Source organism: Chinchilla lanigera, unplaced genomic scaffold (assembly GCF_000276665.1).
Source record: "Chinchilla lanigera isolate Chin_1 unplaced genomic scaffold, ChiLan1.0 scaffold00009, whole genome shotgun sequence".
Lineage (NCBI taxonomy): Eukaryota > Metazoa > Chordata > Mammalia > Rodentia > Chinchillidae > Chinchilla > Chinchilla lanigera.
The window spans coordinates 17,015,712-17,022,543 of NW_004955410.1; the positions used below are offsets into that span (position 1 = coordinate 17,015,712).

Sequence of the window (6,832 nt, forward strand, 5' to 3'; positions counted from 1 at the left end):
ACCTTTTCTGGTCATAAGAATTCTTATCAGAAGAATTATGTAAGGCATATTTTATACACCAAATTGTGATCCATGATAAAGTTTATTTTCTGCGTCAGGCTCTAGGAATAGTTGCCTACATATCTGTAATTTGACAATGTGCAGAGGTGAATCTGATGTGCAGGATAGTTCAAGACAAGCTAATTATACTTTTTGGAGTAGAAGATTGTATGAGCTTTTTCAAAATTTCTTTTTCCTCAATTTTTGATTAGTACATGTTTGTAGAATATAATGATCACATTCCTTGGGGAACTGGTACATGCACATAACATATCTCAGTTTTTTTTCATCCCCTTCTCCTCCTCTCCCTCCCTGCATTCTTCATCTCTTGATCTCCTTTCCACTTACAGAAAATCTATCTCCCTACTTCCTACTTTTATTTTGCTCATTATTTGTATTTTGGGTTTTTCTTATAAGAGAAACCATGTGATATTTGAACTTGTATGTCTGATTAATTTCTCAACATGATGGCTGGTCTCAAGGGGCATCCATTTTTCTACAAAATACTCAAATTTACCCTCTTTTATGGCAGATTAGTACTCCACTGAGTACAAATACCTCACTTTCTTTGCCCATTCATCTGCTGATGGACATATAGGCTGCTTGCAAGCTTTAAGTAGTATGAATTGTGCTGCTCTGAACATGGGTATGCATGTATCATTGTAATGTGATTTCTTTAACTCTTTCAGGAAGAAACCAACAAGGGGAATATTGGATCAAATGGAATTTTTAGTTTTAGTTTTCTGAGGACTCTCCATATGGATTTCAATAGTGGTTGTCCTAGTTTACAATCTCACAAACAATGTAGAAGGGTTCCTTTTCTCCACAGCCTCACCAGCATTTAGTACTATTTGATTTCTTCAAAATATATGAGTTTTTGATCATGGTAGAATTAAGTATGTTTCTGAGACCCTGTTGTGTATTCTTTAGTGAAGCAAGACTGGTGAATAATCTATGATGTTATTCAGAAAGGATCAGGAAGTGGTCAGCAGCAATTTCAAATTGGCCTCTTAATCAAAGTTTCATATTTGAACTTTAGTCATAAATGCAGTTGTTTCTCCCCATCTTCTAAAATATACTCTTTCTAAATTTCTTTTGAACAATTTTCCTTATCCTAATGTGACTTCAGTATTTACTTCCAAAAATATAATCTGGTAAGCTTAAAAAAGAAAGAAATTGAAAGTATTGTAGAAAAAAAGAAAAAAGAAAATCTCCCTTGTAAACCAGCACTTAAACATTTGAATTCAATGCGTTTGTCATTATGTGAAATAACAGAAAGTGTTTACAACATTCAGTATGTACTTTTAAATTTTTCCTTCTCAGAGAGAACAGCTCAACAGTGAGTATATTTCTCTGTCTTTTTTCTTTAATCTTTTTTTCTTTCTCTTAGAGTTCTCCCTTAGCAAGGCGGCCAAATGTCAAGCCCCTAGCCTTTTCCAATGCATAATGCAAATAGACCTACTGTGTTTCCAGTTTCACCTTGCAGAGAGCTTCTACCTGCTGCTCAACATAATTTGTTCAGTGTAAATGAAGTGTTTAGTAGTTAGTGAAAGAAAAAGGCACAAAAAGAGACTGTTAGGTAGCAGCTTGCATAAATGCAGTTCTGACAGAGCTAAAGTATGTAACGTGGATATGAAACTTCAGGGTTTTACAGTTTTAATTACAGCAGCCATCACAAATAATTGCTGTAATCTAGAAAATAAACCATTTCTGCCAAATTGAAATTCATTTAATTTGCCTGCATTAGTGACAATATAATATATTTTTACTCCTTTCATTTGTTTTGGCAAGAGCCAAAACACTGTTCATTATTTTGAAAACCCTGTTGGTCTTTGATAAGTTTTTCTATAATAATTCTAAAACTGACATAAAATTAAATATAGATTATTATATTCTTATTATAATCATTTCATTATTCTATTATTATTCTATTCTTATATAGTCATAGATTATTACATTCTTGAAAATATCTGTAAAAGAATTAAAGTGATTTCAGGGTTAAAACTGTAAGCAGCGTAATATTGTTCAAGATGATCTCTGTGTTACGATCAGTGACTTGGACTGGAACAGACACTCACTCATTTCTCTTCCTCTCTTCTTGATGGTCACTCTCAGGGCTTGATCCCAGCCCAGAAAACACATTACATTTTCACACCACGAAACTTTACTTAAACAATGTTGTGTAAAGAAAACATTTGTAACGTTAACTTGGCTTTCGTTGTAGGACTCAATATAAACTAAAGAATTAAATATAATTCTTTTTATAGACACAAAAAGAAAAACCAACATAGCTTTAAAATGTCATTAAAAGTCAGTGTAATTAGAAATATAGAAAAAAAATAATATCCAATGAAAGTTAATAGTTTAAGAAGAGAATTCCTAGGTCCTGTGTGGACTATCTTATTCTCATTGTCAACTTGAGAACAGACAGGGTTCTCTTTTACGTATACATACTAAATTTCCCATTTATTTCTCAAATTTTAAGTTTACAGTGGGGAGAGTATATAAGTACTTCAAAACAGTAAACCTGACAATCAAATTATACAAACCATGTTTTTTCTGGTAAAATTCAGCTTTTGTTTATGGAATGCATTAGCTTGAGCACAAATATGTATTTTATGCTAATCTTTATTTGAATATATTATAAATCTAAGACCTAATAATATCACTTCTTTCCAGTCTTTTAGCCTAGTACCTTTGCTATATTAATAAAAGACAAAACTTAAAATCAAGATAATTATTTTTTAGGAAAACAACACTTTATATTCTAGCATTATCTGATATGTGATGTTACACAAACACACAATTCAGTAAAACTAAAACTTTGGGCATGATCTTTTTTTTTTACCTTTAGTATAGCAAAATCAATGCCTACTGATCAAATATTTTAAAGTCGTTTTTGGGCTCTGTAGTTTTCCATTTTTTTCCTTGTTTTTAACATATCCCTATCTTCATAGTTACTTTTTAGTGTTTTTGTCATAACATTCCATACCTAGTTTCATAGCCATTTTCAAGTGTGGAGTACTGTATAGTATTATTAACTACAGCCTCTCCACTGTACATTAGACCTCTAGAGCTTGCTCATCCTACACCACTGGACCTTTATACCTTCTGATCAGCATCTCATCTTTCCCCTCATTCAAAATCTCCACACCTGGTCATCAGTACTCCACTCTTTGCTACTATGAAATGAAGTTTTTGATATTTTACAAATAAGTGAGATCATGCAGTATTTTTCTTCCCTTATATGGATCATTTTAATTAGCAAAATGCCCTTCAGTTTCATCCAAGTTGTCATGACTGGTAGAATTTCCTTATGTTAAAGGCTGAATAATACTCTATTTTACAAACATACCACACTTTCTTTATTGGTTGGTTGTTTCCACCTCTTGGCTGTTGTGAATAATGCTGCAGCAAGCACATCTCTTCAGCAGAGTGCCTTCAGGTGTTTCCCTTGAGGATGTAAGACCATTAGTGGTATCACTGGATCATAAGGTAGATCCATTTTTAATTCTTTTGAGAAATGATATTGTTCTTCCATAATGAATGTACCAAATTTATATTCTCACCAGTAGCATAAATGTTTTTTTCTCCACTTCTTTGTCACTATTCTTATATCTTGGCTTTTTGATCAGAGTTGTTCTAACAGGTGTGAGGTAACATTGCATTGTGGTTTTGATTTACATTATCCTGGTCATGAAGGATGCTGGACACTTTTTCACAAGCCTCTTGATCATTTACATGGCTTCTTTTGATAAAGGAGATCTTTCAACATTTTTAAAAAGTGGTATTGAGTTTTGTGAGTTCCTTATGTATTATGGCTGTTAATCAGTTGCATTGTTTGCAATGTTTTCTCTCAATTTGCGTGCCTGTGGGTCTTGCTTCACTCTTGATTGTTTCCTTTACTGCATAGCAGACCTTCAGCTGCCTATAGTTCCACTTGTCTATTTTACTTGCATTGCTTTGCTCTTGGTGTTGTATCCATGAAATCATTGCCTAGTCAGTATTACGTAAGTTTTTCCTCTATGTTTACTTCTAGGAGTTTAATTATCTTTGGCAGAATTGACTAAGGAAGACCTCAGGTTCTGTACTTTTCTTTGTCAGGCATTTTTTCTATTATTGTTTATCTCCTTATTTATTACTAATCTATTCAAGCTTTCTATTTCTTCTTGACATGTTTGCTTGGTTGTGTGTATATTTCTAGAAATTAACTCTTTTCCTTTGGCTTATTCAATACCTTTACATTTTTATTAGTCTTATGGTTATTTTTATTTCCAGAGCATCTGTTGCAATGTCTTTTATTTATTTTTTTATATTTATTTAGTTTCTCTCATTTTCTTCTTAATTTAGCTAAGGGTTAGCTAATATTTCATATCTTTTAAAAGCCTAACTTTTAACTATTGTGTTTGCTTTTCTTTTTTCTAGTTTCTTGAGGTGTAAATTAAGGTCTTTGTGTAGGGCCTGAGGACAGCTGTAAACATGATGGGAGCACAGGATGCTGTCACCAGGCAGAGGTCCTCAGTCCGGAATGGCCAGACTTGGGGCTGGCCTTGTGCCTCTTCCCAGTCTGAACCATCCACAGATAATCCTCGTGGAACTTCTCCTGTGTTTCTTACAGCTTCCTCAGCTCCTTTGCTTGCCCCTTGCTCAGCTCCTGTGCTCAGTGTCATGTGTGGGTAGGCCATTTTCATCAAACCTGGAATATTTGTCACTTTCTAACAAGAACATTTCACTGGGTGGAATCTTTGTCTTGGCCAGCTTTGGTGCTTCTAGCTCTTGTTTTTCCTGGCAACTTCTTCCTTCTTCATTCTCTTCTTTTCTTTAATCCTTCTCTTCTCTTCTCTCTCTTTCAGCAAGGTGTGTCTGTCCACCAGTTTCAACACTGTTGGCAGTCCTTCATGGCCCTCAGACTGCACCCCAGGATTGGGCTCACTAAGCTTCAGAATCTTGAGGACTTTTGTTGTAATGTGGGAATCAGAGATGGAACCCTCCTCTTGGATGTCTATGGAGGCCTCCAGCAGCGTACCTGCCATGGCAGAGCACTTGATGTGCCAGCCTGGATAGCCCTTGCCCTAGCGGCACAGCCAAGATAGCTCTTCTGGCTTAGAGGTCTTCCACGGGGCAAAGTCTTTCAGGGAGCACTTCTCACTCAGGTGGTCTACAGACACTTGAAGATCACCTTTTTCTTCCTGAAGAGCTTTCTGGTCAGCAACAGCTTCAGGTACCAGCTTCCTTTAGGAGTACTTCTCATTGGCAGCAAACTTCTCTGTGTCAAAGTAGGCAGACCCATTTGATGCATAACCATAACAATTGTCCACAATCTTCTGAACAGAGTCCACAATTTCTGACACATTGTAGCTGACCCAGGTTAAATTCAGGAGGCAGGGCATTCAGTACTTCCATGTCTTTGTGGAATTTTTCCAGAACTTGGATAGTTTAGAGTAAATGGAATTGCCAGTCACCTTGCTGCCACATGTGGAATCAAGCCAGTCAGAAAGCAGACCCTTGGCCTCTTCCATCAATGCTAGGGCAAGACTGCCCACTTTCTTCCCGGGAAGGCTCAAATGGCTTTGGCTAGCTCCACTGTAGGCTGGGTTTGCTCCAGTATCTGCCTCTTGTCTGGATCCATGGTCTCATGTAACTTCACAGCAAAGGGCTTAAGGGCAGTGTGAACATCCTCCAGAAGCTGGGCAGCTGGGGCTTCCAATCCTCATACTGCTCAAACAGGTAGTTCTGCTGGGCCATCCTGATGATCTTATCATCAATGTCCATGATGTTCATACAGTAAAAGATGTCATACTGGAAGCAGTTCTTCAACAATCTTCTCAAGATGTCAAGAGATATAGGACCTGGCATGTCCCATGTGAGATGCATCATAGACAGTTGGCCTACAGCAGTACCATGTTACCTTTTTTCCAACTTAAGGTGTGAACACGTCCTTGTTCTGTGTGAGGCTGTTGTACAGGTAGAGCATGCATAGCTCAGTTCTGGCTGGAGGGGACCACTGAGGCTTTGCTCACTGGCCCTTATCCTGCTCCCTAAAGGAACATGGCATCATGGAGAATCCCGGACCCCAACTACAGACCCTTCACAGAATTTCTCTTCTTTTTTAATATAGGCATCTGTTCTTGTAATTTCTCTTAGTACTGGTTTTGTCATATCCCATATGTTTTCATATGTTGTGTTTTTGTTTTCCTTTTCCCATGAGATATTTTAAAATAAATGTTTTAAGACATTGTCTTTTTATTTACACTTTGACCTAATGGTGTTCAAGAGCATGTTATTTGGCTTTTGTGTATTTTAAATGTTCCCATTTTCTTGCTGCTGCTGACTTCTAGTTTAATGCCATTGTGGTCAGAGTGAGTACTTGATATGATTTTATTTTTTTAAAATTTGTTAAGATTTGTTTTGTGACCTAATGCATGATTCATCATGGGGAATGTTCTTCATGTACTTGAGAAGAATATGTATTCCTCTGCTGGTGGGTGGAAAGTTTTATGTATGTTGCTGTGTGAGATAGCAGACAAAATGGTGATGATGCAGGTATTACAAATATTTACCAAGGAAAGGAAAAGAGTAAAGATAAAAGTTTACTCAGGACAGAATATGCTGTCAAGATGGACAGCTGGTGAGTTTCGAAGAAAGGAATGCAACATTAAGGTCAGAGATTTTGATTATACGTGTTTGATGGTGTGGTAAAAGGTCTAGGCAGCAAAGATAAATATCTAAAGAGTATCTTTTTGTAGATGATCTAGCACCTTGTAGATTTTCTGGAAGCACCTGCATTGTCTTT

At 36.4% G+C, this 6,832-nt stretch overlaps 1 pseudogene; it reads right to left on the reverse strand.

Annotated features, from left to right (window-relative positions):
• Positions 1-4,460: 4,460 nt before the first annotated feature.
• On the reverse strand, positions 4,461-6,094 carry LOC102019987 (annotated as a pseudogene).
• Between the last annotated feature and the right edge of the window lie 738 nt (positions 6,095-6,832).